The 16568-nt window shown below is 43.2% G+C and overlaps 1 pseudogene; it reads right to left on the bottom strand.

Moving 5' to 3' along the window:
- Positions 1-14181: 14181 nt before the first annotated feature.
- Positions 14182-14551, bottom strand: LOC130857397 (60S ribosomal protein L22-like 1; annotated as a pseudogene).
- Positions 14552-16568: the final 2017 nt, after the last annotated feature.

The following is a 16568-nucleotide window of genomic DNA, read 5'->3' as shown; positions in this document are numbered from 1 at the left end:
ACCAGGTTGACTTTGGGAGTGCTCTACTAACTCTTGACCAGACAGTGGAGGCGATATTGCCCCTGCCAAAATTGTGAAGCCACTTTGCTTGGGTGTATATTTCCTTAATATTAACTTCTACCTGTCCTGTCACATTGATCCAGGTGCAGCAGGAGGTATTATCACAGAACCTCCACCTTGTTCTGGCAGAAGGTAATCAAGAGCTAGATGATGGTCAAGAACTACAACAGCCAAAGAAACGAGAGGACTTAAGTCTCATTAGGGCTTGCCCCATCTGTTCCATCATATAACCAAGCTGTCTGGTGAGATTTCTCAGTGTTGCTTCATGATAGGTAAATCCTCCCCTTAGAGCTGCCAGTGCTATGGCCAGCCCTGCCCCTGCTAAGGTCATTCCTACTGCTCGCTGGGTTTGGTGGTGACCCGAAGTGGTCCTATAGATAAAAATCCCTCTATCCCTATAGTCCTTATCGTGCACTCTCCTATGAAGTGGGCATTATCAGTGCATTTATAGGCTATAGCTTGGTTGGAAAAGGACAGGGCCTGGCCGTAGTTCTATAATATATGATGGTTTGGGTGTCTGCAGAGGAAAACAAACCCTTCAGGGGTGCAGACCTGAGTATCTGACTCATGGTTGTTAAGAGCGGACAGTCCTCGAAGGACATAGCTGCTGTTAGTACTTAAACAGTTAGGGAACAGCAGACCACTATGGTGATAATTAAGCTCTACAGTATTTTTTAACAAGATGCTTATGTATGATGCTGCTGAGTACAGTAGCAGGAATGGCAATAGGAATCTAACCCACTATATCATTTTACTTATCTGTTGATGGTGCCTGTCTTTATGTTTGTCTTTATTGAATTTGTTACAATGTTGCTTCTGTTTTATATTTTGGTTTTTTGGCCATGAGGCCTGTGGGATCTTAGCTGGACCAGGGATTGAACCCGCACCCCCTGCATTGGCCGGCGAAGTCCCAACCACTGGACCACTAGGGAAGTCCCGGTGCCTATCTTTTGAACAGTTATTTAAGATTTTCTACTGGCTCACGGGTGTATTGTTCTTCTGTTGTGACCTGTGGGGTTTCTGGAGATAAAAGCTTTAGTCTGGCCAAACGTACCCAATTAGATATCCCTTGCAGTTTGACAGCAGTGAGGGTGGCTAAAACTATGTTATAGGGGCCCTTCCATTTTGGCAATATTTGGTCTTTGGGGGACCTGTCTTTCCAGGTTTTAAGAAGAACTTGATCCCCGGGGTTTATTTGTGAAGGAACTGCCCCTTTATATTTTTACTGGGAGCTGGCAGGACCTTGTGGGCCTAGTCCTGGATTGCCTTCTGAACTTGTCCTAGATTAGGAATATATCTCAGGGCCTGGCTCACTTCCTCATCTAATAGAATATCAGGAATAAGCAAAGGCCCCCCATAGGTCATTTCAAATGGGTTCTAAGTCTCAGACCATTCCTGGGGGCTACATGGTCCCTGAGGAATGCAATAGGAAGAAGTTGGTCCAGGGTTCACAAGTTCATATGTCCCTCTGGCCTGAGTAATGAAGGGGGGATTGGATGGGCCTGTAGGTTGTTATGGGCACATAAATCACAGGCAAGCCTTCCTTGTTTTGCTGTTCTGTTAAGTCCCTTCCCTGAAAAAAGCCTTTTATATCAAGTCTCATCGCTCGCATAGTGGGTGGCATCATGTAAGCTCTTAGTGAGTTTCCATTGTTGGGCCTCAGGGATTAGAACCTCATCCTTCTTTTTATACCAGCCTGTGCTTCCTTTCTCATAGCCCCATTTCTCAGCATTTTCCTGTTCCTGTCGGGAGTACTAGGGGAGGCTAGGGAGCTCAGGGCGGCCCGTCACTGGGGCCATAACTTGCTCAGGCTCCTGCAGTCGAGCCACCTGTTTTGCAGTTTGATGAGCTTTGTTGTTCCCTTGGCTCACAAAGGCTCCATCCCTCTGATGGCCCCTCAGTGGATTACTGCCACCTGGGTCAGGAGCGGTACTGCTTCTAAAAGAGCCAGAAACAAATCTTTACGTTTTATGGGGGAATTTCCAGTGGTTAACATTCCTATTTCTTTCCCAATGGCAGCATGAGCGTGTAGCACATGGAACCCATATTTAGGGTCGGTAGAAATATTTAATTGCTTGTCCTTCCCTAATTGCAAAGCTCTCATTAGTGCAATTAGCTTAGCCTTCTGGGCCAGTGTCTGGGGTGGCAGGGCCTTGGCGTCTGTGACTTCATCTAGGCTAACTATCGCATACCCCACCTTTTGGATTCCCATCTTAATAGAACTGCTCCCGCTAGTAAGCCATTCAACCTCAGGGCTTCTCCACTCCTGACCAGTGGAAGAAGATTTGCTGGGCTCAGGCTTTGGCACACCTTTAAGGTAATGTTGAGGGTATCCTTTATGAGGGCCTGCTATCTTGTTAACCTTCCTCCAGTCAACCAATGATGTCCTTTGACATCCAGCACAGATGGTACCTGATGAGGGGTTAATACATCTAAGTGTTGTCCCAGGGTGAGCTTGGAAGCCTCATTAACCAACAGGACTGTGACTGTTACTGCCTGCAGGCAGCTTGGCCATCCTAGGGCCATCCCAGGGCCACTGAGTCCAGTTGTTTTGAAAAGTAAGCCACTGGTCTCTGATCTGGTCCCAGCTTTGGGGTCAGGACTCTTGGTGCTATCCCTGACCTCTTATGAGTGTATAGGGTAAAGGTCTTGTCCAAATTTGGAAGCCCCAGCGCTGATGCTCTACTCAACTCAGTCTTTAGAGTTTCAGAGCTGACTGGTGGTCTTTATTCCATTGAAGGGGTTCCCTTTCTTCTCCCTTTAGGACCTCATATAGGGGTTGTGCTATAAGGCCATAATTTAGAATCCAGATACGACAGAACCCAGCCATCCCAAGAAAGCCTCCAAGTTGCCTCTTTGTGGTTGGAGACGGTAATGTATTCACTGCTGTTTTTGATCTATGACCAGGGCTTGTGCCCCTGGGGTCAAAAATCCTAAATATTGAACCCATTGCTGTGAGATCTGAGCCTTGGTTGGGGAGACATTATATCGCCTTTCTGTCAGAAAATTTAGGACCCTAAACAGTATTTTCATCTGAATCTTTTTTGGTCTCATTACTTATCAATAAATCATCACCATATTGTAGCAGAGTTCCCTTCTCAAGGCCCAGTTCCCTCAGTTCCCTTGCCAACTCATTTCCAAAAAGATGGGGGCTGCCCGGAAATCCCTGTGGAAGCACTGTCCAGGTATGTCGGGTAGACTCCAGGGTGTCAGGGTTCCTGCATTCAAAGGCAAAAAGGTACTGAGAGTCTGGATGTAGGGGAATACAGAAAAATGCATCTTTGAGGTCCAAAACAGAAATACTGAGTGCTCCCCAGGAGCTGGGTGAGGAGAATGTGTGGGGATGACTGCCTCCTTCACTGCTCGGCAGCCTTGCGCAAACGGATACTCCTTGTTGGGCTTCTGAAGGAGGAGGATGGCGGTGTTGCGAGGGGGTTGGCAGCGCCCTGTGAGTCCGTGTTTTAGGAATTCGGTGGGCAGCAGTTGCAGTGCCCTCAGGGCCTCAGGCTTTAAAGAATGTTATCTCTTCCAGGGGTGTTTCTCCCCAGGCCTTAACCTTATTTCTATTTGGGGAACACGTTTTGCCCTTCCTGGCACCGAGGTATCTCAAACTGCAGGATCTGTTGTTCTCTAATTTCTTGGGGAGTGTCTTGGGGAACATTGTGATGACCAGCAGGTGGGTCACCTGGGGCTACCAATAGGTGGATTCTCTGTTTGAATTCTCTGTCTCCTCGGACTTCACCCTGTCCTAAGAATGTACTAGCTCCTAACTTATTTAGCAGATTTCTGCCGAAGAGGGGGACAGGGCATCCTGGCGTATACAAAAAAGGAGTGAGTAATAATAACGGACCCGACTCCGCAGGCAAGGGGAGATGTAAATCCCCCTAACTTTAGCTGTTGATCCACTCCCGTCACAGTACAGTCATGGTTGGAGAGGGGGCCAGCCAGCCATGTCAGAGCAGAGCAGGTGGCTCCAGAGTCGGCAAGAAATGTGGTTCTCCTGCTGCCACGTGGAGGGTGGCCCAAGGCTCTGCTAGAGTGATGAGGATGGATTGAGTGGGATCTGGGGCCGGACAGGTGTGTGTGGGAATCTCTCATCTGAGAGAGTCACAAGGAGCTGGGGCGGGGTTGCCCCTCTGGTGTCCCACAGGAGGGCGCTCAGGACAGTCCCCCTCCCAGTGCCCCTCCTTGTGACAGAAGGCACACTGGTTCTGGCCCAGGCTGCTTCTTGGTGGTCTGTTTAGCCTTCTTGGCCCTCCAGGGTCGCCTTGGGGTAGTGGATGAATCAGAGTAGCCAAAGCTGCCTTTTCTTTATTAGCCTCTTCTCCTTATTGGCCTCCTTCATTAAGTCTCTGTTGTTATAGATCTTGAAGGCCTCCTCTACCAAGGTTGACAACGGGGTTTGTGGTTCAGCCTCAAGCTTTTGTAATTTTCTCTGGATATCAGGAGTGGCCTGGGTGATAAAATGCATGGCCAATAATGTCCTCCCATCTGCAGACTCAGGGTCTGTATTGGTGTACTTCCTAAATGCCTCTGTTGCCCAGCTCAGGAAGACTGTCATTTTTTCCTCTTGTGTAACTTCTTGGACCTTATAATTTACAAGCTTCACCATATACCTCTTCATTCTCTCTGATAGACAAGTAATACGAGGTCTCATCCCAGCCTGACCTAAACGATATTCAGAGTCCCAGTGTGGGTCACATTCTCGGATTGCGCTCCCATCCGCCTGATACATGTGGTGGTGTGGATTGGTGGCCAGTAGGCCATCTGTGTGTTCCCCGGCCTTTCTTAGTATATGCTCCTTTTCATCCAGGGTGCAACAGTGGGCCAGGATAACCATGATGTCCTCCGAGGTAAGAGAGAATGTCAACCTCAGCCTGATAAATTCATCCATGAACTTGTCCCAGGAACACACAATCTGTTATCAGAAGCAGCCTTCCAGGGAACTTTGTTCTCTTATGAGAAGAAACCAAATCCAGTCTTGCATCAGACTACAATTTTTTTTTTCTTTTTTCTTTTTTCTACACAGCATGCAGAATCTTAGTTCCCTGACCAGGGATTGAACCCATGCCCCTGCAGCCCTGCAGTGGAAGCACAGAGTCTTAACTTCTGAACCACCAGGGAAGTCCCAAGCCTACTCTTTTCTTTTTTTTTTCTTTCCCAAGTCTACTCTTAATAAATTCCATTTACCTAATCAAATTTAATCCAACCTCAGAAAGTCCTGATCACATACAAAATTATTTTCCCAATGTTCCTTTTCTGCAAAACTTCTACAACTTTCTGTAGCCATATTTTGTCCCTTATTCTTTTCCCATTCAGAAATAACCAACTCTAGGACAAAATCACCCTTTTTCTTTTAACAAAATATTCCTCCTACCTTCTTTTCTTGAAAACATACATCCTACTTTTCTTAAGCAACTATGAACTGTCTTTTACATTAGCATTCCCTGATTGGAATATCCCGTAACTTCCAGAAACATGCATCATCCCAAAGCATAATTCTTTCCTCAGTGTGGTATGTGTACAAGACATGTGTCTAATAAACCCAAACATCTTCAGTTTCCCTCTCACAAGAAGACAAAAGTAGGTAAATTTAGACCTGTTTAACAATTAACATTCTAATATTTCATCTTACTTGAAATGGCCTGGATATTTATTCAATGAATTCCTATCATTTAACTTAATTTAGTTTCAAGTTACCAAAATCTGAAGAGATTATTTTAGATGGACATTTCCAAAATACAATTACTCCTATAGGGTTTATCAAAAAGCCCTTATCCCAGTTATATTTACTTAAAAGTTTAATCATATCAGGCTACTCTCTTTGTTGACAGATTTTTATAACAAACAATATGCACTTAGTGACTTCCAGTAACCCTAGGTACAATAAGAGTATTATATCAATACTTGATGACTTTAAAAACAGGTATTAAACCCATAAGCTTAAGCTAGCCCTAATACCAGATATTAATTTAATACTGAATATTTCCCAGATGAACCTGAAATGTATTCTGGTGAGTTTCTTTTATATTTCTGAGAATGTATATAAGTGCTTAATTTCCTTTGAGCTGATTAAATACAATTCATTTGAGTTGGTTTTTACATAAAAACAGAACCAGAGGTCTTATAGTTTTCCTGCTTGAATTTTAAAAGACCTCTTTTTTCCCCCCCCTCATCCTGGGGGACTACAGATCAGGTAGTTCCTGAGAGCCGAGGCAGAATAGTCACACTGCAAATGCAGAGGAGAGAGATGCAAGTTCTTTTTTTTTTTTTTTACTCCTTAAAATCCCACCAAGTAACCCAAGGCTAGAGTCTTGGGCAATGTGCGCTGTGTTTGTATTTCAAGGCTTAAATGCTCCACCATGCCCACAATTTCGGCAGACTTGCAGGAGCATTTGTATAGACAAAACTATGTAAAACAAAGATACCGGTGACAAAAACTTAGACACGAACAAGAAGTCTTTAGGATGAAGGGGATGGGAGTATAGGGGTGAGGATCAAGGGAGAGATAAAGGGAGGAGGTACAGAAAAGACTGAAAAAGCCCCTGTGGGTGTCTATTCAGGCACCAACCCGCACGCTTCCCAAAAGGTCCAGTGAAGGAGGGAGCACCTTGTCCACTGTCCACCGGGGTAACCAAGCCTGGAAAACTGCCAGTTGTACGTCATCTGTGGGACTCTGATCCACCAACATGTACACCAGTATATAGAAATCTGCCACTTCAGCCCGTTCCCAATAGGACTTCTCTTGGCGGCAGGAAAACAAAGATGAGAATATTGGAACAATTGGACTTCCAACCGCTACAAGATGTGAGGTTTGAGAATCTATTACTCTCAGAAATCTCCCATCAGGGAGAGCCCACTGGACCAAGATCTGCATGGTGGGAGGTTGAGCCTCTGCCACCTCTCTTGTCAAGGTGAGCTGTTGCCGACCAGAGGGGGCAGGTCTCACAGCGGAGAGCAGTGATGCTGTAGCTGCCCCACATCCACCCTGTCAGGAGAGGACAGGGAAGTAGATTTCAAGAGAGGAAAAGGGACAAAGGGGAGGGGGAAAGGGTTGCCTGAATGAGGGTATGGAGGCCCTCGGGGGCCCGGAAAGCAGACTTACTGCATGTGGTGACACAAACAGGAGGTTCAGGCAGCCGCTTGTCACCCACGGAGAAGCTGCATTTGGTGGTGCCTAGATCCTCTCCTGGGAAGACGACAATTGGACATACTTCGTGATGTCACCACAAAGTATGTTACCAACCAGGGTTCCTGGCCTCCTTAATCAATAAACATTGAGAAGAGGCCAGACAAGAAATTCAGACAAGGCTTTACTGGGGCTCCTGCTGCAGCACGAGGGAGCAAAAACAAGTTGCAGGTTCCCTTGCTTTCTCCCTGAGGTGGGGTGATCTGGTTCCTTATATGGGGGTGAAGGTAGGGGGCGGGTCCAGGGGTTGAGTCAGAGGGGTGGCTTAGGTGGTTGTGTGTGCAGGAGGCATGCACAATACCTTGCTTTTGCTCCCAGCTCTTCAGAAGTGGCAGTTGGGTTCTTTTGTATCTTGTTGTTCATAATTTGCCCCAACTGTGCATGCATGTGGTTATTTTTAGTCCCATATAATTTCTTTGTATTTTGTTGATGGAGGAGACATTTGTCCAGGTTCAAGCACTGCAGCAAAGGGTCCCAGGTCCCAGTGTGTCTCACCTGCACCAATTTACATTCCTACCAACAGTGTAAGAGGATTCCCTTTTCTCCACACACTCTCCAGCATTTGTTATTTGTAGATTTTTTAATGATGGCCATTCTGACCGTTGTGAAGTGGTACCACATTGTAGTTTTGATTTGCATTTCTCTAATAATTAGTGATGTTGAGCATCTTTTCATCTGTCTACTGGACGTTTGTATGTTTGTTTTGGAGAAATGTCTGTTTAGGTCTTCTGCCCATTTTTTTTGGTTGTTTGTTTTTTGTCGTTGTTGAGTTGTAGGAGCTGTTTTTATATTTTGGAAATTAATCCCTTGTTGATTGCATCATTTGCAAATATTTTCTCCCAGTTTATAGGTTGTCTTTTTGTTTCCTTTGCTGTGCAAAAGCTTGTAAGTTTGATTTTCCCATTTGTTTATTTTTGCTTTTATTTCTATTGCCTTGGGAGACTGACCTAAGAAAACATTGCTACAATTTATGTCATATGTTTTGCCTATGTTCTCTTCTAGGAGTTTTATGGTGTCTTGTCTTATATTTAGGTCTTTAAACTGTCTTGAGTTTATTTTTTGTGTATGGCGTGTGTGTGTGTGTGTGTGTGTTCTAACTTCACTGATTTACATGTAGCTGTCCAGCTTTCCCAACACCACTTCCTGAAGAGACTGTCTTTTCTCCATTGGACATTTTTGCCTCTTTTGTTGAAGATTAATTGTCCATAGATGTGTGAGTTTATTTCTGGGCTCTCTGTTCTGTTCCATTGATCCATATGTGTGTTTTTGTGCCAATACCATGCTGTTTTGATTACTGTAGCCTTGTAGTATTATCTGCAGTCTTGGGGGAAGGATGGTAATGCTTCCTGCTTTGTTCTTTTTCCTCAGGATTGCTTTGGTGATTCTGGGTCTTTTATAGTTTCATGTAAATTTTTTAAAGAACTTTTATTGAGATATAATTGATATACAATAAACTGCATATATTTACAGTGTATAATTTGATATTTTTTTCTTATTAGTAATGTATATATGGCAATCCCAATCTCCCAATTCATCCCACCCACACTCTCCCCCACCTTCCCCCCCCCCCGGCTTTCCCCCCTTGGTGTCCATATGTTTGTTCTCTACATCTGTGTCTCTATTTCTGCCTTGCAAACTGGTTGATCTGTACCATTTTTCTATATTCCACATATATGGGTTAATATACAATATTTGTTTTTCTCTTTCTGACTCACTTCACTCTGTATGACAGTCTCTAGGTCCATCCATGTCTCTACAAATGTCCCAATTTCATTCCTTTTTACAGCTGAGTAATATTCCATTGTATATATGTACCACATCTTCTTTATCCATTCATCTGTTGATGGACATTTAGGTTGCTTCCATGACCTGGCTATTGTAAACAGTGCTGCGATGAACATTGGGGTGCATGTGTCTTTTTGAATTATGGTTTTCTCTGGGTATATGCCCCGTAGTGGGATTGCTGGGTCATATGGTAACTCTATTTTTTTTTTTTTATAAATTTATTTATTTTTATTGGCTGCGTTGGGTCTTCGTTGCTGCACACAGGCTTTCTCTAGTTGCTGAGAGTGGGGGCTACTCTTCATTGTGGTTTGCAGGCTCCTCATTGTAGTGGCTTCTCTTGTGGAGCACAGGCCCTAGGTGCATGGGCTTCAATAGTTGCGGCACATGGGCTCAGTAGTTGTGGCTCACGGGCTCTAGAGCACAGGCTCAGTAGTTGTGGCACATGGGCTTAGTTGCTCCATGGCATGTGGAATCTTCCCAGGGCAGGGCTCGAACCCGTGTCCCCTGCATTGGCAGGCAGATTCTTTACCACTGTGCTACCTAGGAAGTCCTCTATTTTTTTTTTAATTAATTTATTTTATTGGCTGTGTTGGGTCTTTTTTTTCTGTGCGTGGGCTTTCTTTAGTTGCGGTGAGTGGGGGCTACTCTTTGTTGTGGTGTGCGGGCTCTTCATTGCCGTGGCTTCTCTTGGTGCAGATCACGGACTCTAGGCGCGTGGGCTTCAGCAGTTGCAGCACATGGGCTCAATAGTTGTGGCTCACAGGCTCTAAAGTGCAGGCTCAATAGCTGTGGTGCACGGGCTTAGTTGCTCCACAGCATGTGGGATCTTCCTGGAGCAGGAATCAAACCCACGTCCCCTGCATTGGCAGGTGGATTCTTAACCACTGCACCACCTAGGAAGCCCCGTAACTCTATTTTTAGTTTTTCAAGGAACCTCCATACTGTTCTCCATAGTGGCTGTATCAATTTACATTCCCACCAACAGTGCAAGAGTGTTCCCTTTTCTCCACACCCTCTCCAGCATTTACTATTTGTAGATTTTCTGATGATGCCCATTCAAACTGGTGTGAGGTGATACCTTGTAGTCTTGATATGCATTTCTCTAATAATTAATGATGTTGAGCAGCTTTTCATGTGCCTGTTGGCCATCTGTATGTCTTCTTTGGAGAAATGCCTATTTAGGCCTTTTTCCCATTTTTTGATTGGGTTGTTTGTTTTTTTTTTGATATTGAGCTGCATGAGCTGTTCATATATTTTGGTGATTAATCCTTTGTTGATTCATTTGCAAATATTTTTTCCGATTCTGAGGGTTGTCATTTTGTCTTGCTTATAGTTTCCTTTGCTGTGCAGAAGCTTTTAAGTTTCCTTAGGTCCCACTTATTTATTTTTGTTTTTATTAACATTACTCTAGAAGGTGGGTCAAAAAAGATCTTGCTGTGATTTATGTCAAAGAGTGTTCTGCCTATGTTTTCCTCTAGGAGTTTTATAGTGTCTGGCCTTACATGTAGGTCTTTAATCCATTTTGAGTTTATTTTTGTGTATGGTGTTAGGGAGTGTTCTAATTTCATTCTTTTACACGTAGCTGTCCAGTTTTCCCAGCACCACTTATTGAAGAGGCTGTCTTTTCTCCATTGTATATCTTTGCCTCCTTTGTCATAGATTAGTTGGCCACAGTCATATAAATTGTAGTATTATTCGTTCTGTTTCTGTGAAAAATGTCATGGGTTATTTAGGAGGGATCACATTAAACCTGTAGATTGCTTTGGGTAGTATGGCCATTTTAACAATATTAATTCTCCCAGTTCCATCCAAGAGCATGGCATATCTTTCCATTTCTTTGAGTCATCTTTAATATCCTTTATTAATGTTTTGTAGTTCTCAGCATATAAATCTTTCACCTCCTTCATGAGGTTTATTCCTAAGTATTTTTTTTGATGTGATTTTTTTCTTTTTTTTAATAAATTTATTTATTTATTTATTGGCTGCGTTGGGTCTTCATTGCTGCACATGGGCTTTCTCTAGTTGATGCAAGCGGGAGCTACTCTTCATTGTGGTGCTCGGGCTTCTTATTGTGGTGGCTTCTCTTGTGGAGCACGGGCAGAGCGCAGGCTCAGTATTTGCGGCGTGTGGGCTTAGTTGCTCTGTGGCATGTGGAATCCTCCTGGAGCAGGGCTTGAACCTGTGTTCCCTGCATTGGCAGGCAGACTCTTAACCACTGCGCCATCTAGGAAGTCCTTTTGATGTGATTTTAAAAGGCATTGTTTGTTTACATTCCCTTTCTGATATTTCATTGTTAGTATAAAGAAATGCAACCAATTTCTGTATGTTAATCTTGTATCCTGCTACCTTGCTGAATTCGTTTATCAGTTCTAGTAGTTTTTGTGTGGCATCTTTAGGGTTTTCTATATATACTATCATGTCATCTGCATATAATGACAATTATACCTCTTCCCTAACAATTTGAATGCCTTTTCTTTTCCTTGTCTGATTGCTGTGGCTAGGACTTCCAGTACTTTGTTGAAGAGAAGTGGTGAGAATGGGTATCCTTGTCTTGTTCCAGATTTTGGCAGGAAGGCTTTCAGCTTTTCAATGTTGAGTATTATATTAGCTGTGGGTTTGTCATAAATAGCTTTTATTATGTTGAGATATGTTCTCTCTATGCCCACTTTCATAAGTGTTTTTGTCATGAATGGATGTTGAATTTCATCCAGTGCTTTTCCTGCGTCTATTGAGATGATTATGTGGTTTTTGTCCTTTCTTTTGTTGATGTGGTGTATCACATTGATTGATTTGTGTATGCTGAACCATCCTTGTGACCCTTGGATGAATCCAACTTGGTTGTGGTGTATGACCTTTTTTATGCGTTGTTGGATTTGGTTTGCTAATATTTTGTTGAGATTTTTGCATCTGTATTCATCAAAGATGTTGGCCTATAATGTCTTTGTCTGATTTTGGCATCAGGATGATGGTGGCTTCATAGAATGTCTTTGGAAATGTTCCTTCCTCTTCAGTCTTTTGGAAGAGTTTGAGAAAGATCAGTAAAGGTTCTTCTTTGTATGTTTGGTAGAACTCCCCAGTGAAGCCATCTGGTCCTGGACTTTTGTTTGTAGGGATTTTATTTTACTACAGATTCTATTTCATTTTTAGTGACTCATCTGTTCAGGTTATCTATTTCTTCTTGATTCAGTTTTGACTGCCTGTATGTTCCTAGAAAGTTGTCCATTTCTTCAAGGTTACAAATTTGTTGGCATAGAATTGTTCATAGTAGTCTCTTTACAGTTGTTTGTATTTTTGTGGTATATGTTGTGATTTCTCCTTTCATTTCCCTTTTTATTTGGTTCTCTTTTCTTGGTAAACCTGGCCAGAGGTTTGTCAATTTTGTTTAACCTTTCAAAGAACAAGCTGTTGGTTTTATTGATTTATTTTTTCTTAATTTAAAAAAAATTAACCACTTCTTTTCTTTTTTTCTTTATTTTTGGCTGCATTGGGTCTTCATTGCTGCATGTGGGCTTTCTCTAGTTGTGGCGAGCAGGGGCTACTCTTCATTGCGGTGCTCGGGCTTCTCAGTGTGGTGGCTTCCTTGGTTGCAGAGCATGGGCTCTAGGTGCTCAGTCTTCAGTAGTTGTGGCACATGGGCTCAGTAGTTGTGGCTCAGGAGCTCTAGAGCACAGGCTCAGTAATTGTGGTGCACGGGCTTAGTTGCTTCATGGCATGTGTGATCTTCTTGGAGCAGGGATCGAACCTGTTTCCCCTGCATTGGCAGGCGGATTCTTAACCACTGCGCCACCAGGGAAGTCCCGATGATTTTCTTTTGTTTTATGCTTATGTTCTGTTCTTTTTGGTTTTTGTAAATCTATTGTGTGTTTTTGATTTGTGGTTGCCCTGTTATTCGAGTATGTTAACCCCTTCCTATATCTACTTGGTTTAGACTGGTAGCCATATAGACTCGAACACATTCTAGAAAGAAAAAATCTACATTTTGTTACTCTCCTCTTCCCTTCTTCGTGATCCCGATGTCGTCTTGGCATCTGTGTGGTCATCCTTTGGCTGCTCATTGTGGTCATCATCGCTTTCACAGAAATCTTTTGATTTTTTACAAATCTGTGTCCTGGCTTATTTAAGTGATTTACTTTCCAATTGTGATTTTCTCTTTCCTGTAGATTCTTACTTTTCCATTAAGAGAAGACCTTTCAATATTTCCTTTAGAATAGGTTTAGAATTGCTGTATTCTTTTAGTTTTTCTTGTCTGAGAAAGTCTTTCTCTCTCCTTCTATTCTAAACGATAACCTTGCTGGGTAGAGCATCCTAGGTTGCAGGTTTTTCCCATTCAGGACTTTGAATATGTCTTGCCACTCTCTTCTGTCCTGCAACATAGAGAAATCAGCCAATAACCTTATGGGGGTTCTCTTGTAATTATTTCTTTGTTTTTCTCTTGCTGCCTTTAGAATCCTCTCTTCATCTTTAACTTTTGCCATTTTTTGAATTTAAATATTTTATTATATAAAGTTATACCCAAAATTGGGCTTCACTTTTTCACTCTAATTTAAGGACATTTGTAAAAGCAGTGCATTTCAGAAATCCTGGAAGAAATTCCACTAGCTATAAGCTATTTAAATATTGCTTACAGAAAGTATTTTTTAAAAAAAGGGGTACAAATGAACTTATTTACAAACAGAAGTAGAGTCACGGATGTAGAAAGCAAACATGGTTACCCAGGGGTAAGGGTGGGGAGGAATAAATTAGGAGATTAGGACTGGCATATACACACTACTATATCTAAAATAGACCAATAAAATAGACCAATAAGGACCCATTGTATAGCACAGGGAACTCCACTCAATACTCTAATGGCCCATATGGGAAAAGAATCTTAAAAAGTGGATATATGTATAACTGATTCACCTTGCTATACAGTTGAAACTAACACAGCACTGTAAATCAACTATACTCCAACAAAAATTTTTAAAAAAATTAAAGGAAAGCCAGCACCATATAAACAGCATACACTTAAATAAAAGAGATGAATGCTTAACATACAGAGTAATGTTTCTTATTCACTGATAAACTAAAGGTCCATTTCAAGATGTTTCTCTTGTATGCTTCATCTGTTTTATTAGCAAGCAAAGCCCTATGCGTGATGGCTTCATCTAGTCCTCAGACTCCGATACATCTTCATCTTAACTAGTCTGGAAGTAACGAAGTTCATAAGTCTCCTTGTCAGATTGCAAACACATGAAACCAATCACAAAGATTGTTCTTTTTAAGGTATTTCTTGGTAAGGTATTTCAAATACATTTTAGAGAACTGTTTCTCAGGAACAACTGTGATTTTATCCTTGAAGCATTCAATGTGAATGACATTCCCAAGATTTCCAGTTTTTCCATTCACTTTAACCTTCTCCTGTAGAACCCATTCAAAATTTCCTGAATCAAAAATTCTATCTTCTACTGAATGAGAAAGGTCCAAGTTAAACTTCCAGGTGGACTTCTTAGGCTTCATGTCTGTCTTTGGTGCCATCTTGAAGCCCAGCCATGCAGTCAAAGAGCTAACTTCTGCCATTTTTATTATAATAAGTCTTTGTGTAGGTCTGTTTGGGTTTATTTTATTCGGAAACTCTGTGCTTCCTGTATCTGGATATCTGTTTCCTTCTTTAGGTTTGGGAAAATTGCAGCCATAATTTCTTCAAATACATTTTTAATCACCTTTTCTCATTCTGGAATCCCTATTATGTGTAGATTGGCATGTTTTATATTATCCCATACGTCTCTTATATTGTTTTCTTTTTTTCTTTTTGTCCATTTGGGTTTTCTGTCTGCTGTTCTAATTGGGTGGTTTCCGTTATTCTATCTTCTAGATCACTTATTTGTTCTTTTGCATTATTCATTCTGCTGTTGATAGCCTTTAGTTCAACTTTCTTCTCTTCAAGTGACTTCTCTAATTTTTCTTGGCTCCTCCTTATAGTTTCTAGTTCCTTTTTACAGTGCTCTGCATTTCTGTCGATAGCCTTTCTTCATTCCTTCAGTATTTTCATTATCTCCTTTTTGAACTCGATGTCTATTAGACTGAAGAAGTCTGTTTCATTGTTCTTTCAGGGGAATTCTCTCGATCTTTTAATTGGGAGTGGTTCCTTTGCTTCTTCATTTTACTTATACTTCTCTTTCTCTGAGTTTAGGAGAAACAGTTACCTGCTGTGGTCTTGAAGGGCTATTTTTATGTGGGAACGTTCCTGGGTAGCATGTATGGGTTTAATATTTTTTGGTGCGAGGGTTGTTTTTAGTATGGATGCCTGCCCCCTCTTTCCTCATTGTTTGCTGGCTATTATCCCCTTGATAGATGTGACTGATGTTGTGACCAGAGCCTGCACTGAATATTGAGCGGGGCCTCCTCCTTGTTCTGTGGTTGTCACTGCCTGTCAGGGGCAGGGGCCTCTCCCTAGTTGATAGATTAGAAGCCCCCAGATCTGTTTCTGAGCTGCGTTTCTAATCTGTGGTGCAAAGTAGGCGGAATTGGCATGTTCCCATTGGGAGAGGAGCCACTGAGTATTCCTCCACTGGAGATGTCCACCTGTGAGTGTGCCCTGTTGTGTCACCTTTCGCCCACTGTGTGGGCTCACAAAGTACACTGTTGTTTGGCACTGCACTTGGCCTCACCTCAACTGCGGGTGTGCTGGCAGTCAGCCCTGGTGCCTCTCAGACTTTGTTTTCTCAAGGCCACCAGCACAGATGCACTGAAGTCAGGTTCTAGGACCGCAGTAGCCTGCACCTGGACCTGCTGTGGGGCTGAAGGCCGCCAGCACAGATGCACTGAAGTCAGGTTCTAGGACTGCCGTAGCCTGTACCTGGACCTGCTGTGGGGCTGAAGGCCGCCAGCATAGATGCACTGAAGTCAGGTTCTAGGACTGCCGTAGCCTGTACCTGGACCTGCTGTGGGGCTGAAGGCCGCCAGCATAGATGCACTGAAGTCAGGTTCTAGGACTGCCGTAGCCTGTACCTGGACCTGCTGTGGGGCTGTGGAGGCAGCTCAGATCCTGGCCCAGCCCCTGCACGTATGCATCCCCAGAGCCCATGGCTGCTAAGGCCAGACTGTCCCAGCCACAGGAGCACCTGTTGTCCATTTGGATGTTCCACAGGTGCTGAATTTACAAAGCTGCCTGAAACTCTTGTTTCAGTGTCACCCTATCAAGTCTGCCTTCCTGGCCCCTGAGGGCCTCCGTACCCTCTTCAGGCAACACTCTCCCCCTCCCCTTTGTCCCTTTTCCTCTCCTGAAATCTACTTCTCCTCTCTCTGTCCTCTCCTACTTCTGTCCTATCCTGAGAGTGGATGTCAGCCAGCTACAGCATCACTTATCAGCTTGTGAGACCTGCTCCCTCTGGTTTGCAACAAACAGCTCACTTTGATGGGTGACAAGCAGAGGTGGCAGAGGCTCCCCTCACACCATGCAGATCTTGGTCCAGTGGGCTCTCCCTAATGGGAGATTTCTGAGAGTAATAGATTCTCAAACCTCCTATCGTGTAGTGGCTGGAAGTCCGATTGT

The sequence above is a fragment of the Hippopotamus amphibius genome, chromosome 7, assembly GCF_030028045.1.
Source record: "Hippopotamus amphibius kiboko isolate mHipAmp2 chromosome 7, mHipAmp2.hap2, whole genome shotgun sequence".
NCBI classification, from domain to species: Eukaryota; Metazoa; Chordata; class Mammalia; order Artiodactyla; family Hippopotamidae; genus Hippopotamus; species Hippopotamus amphibius.
Note: the sequence above shows the minus strand (reverse complement) of the source record. Positions and strands in the feature narration are given on the sequence as shown.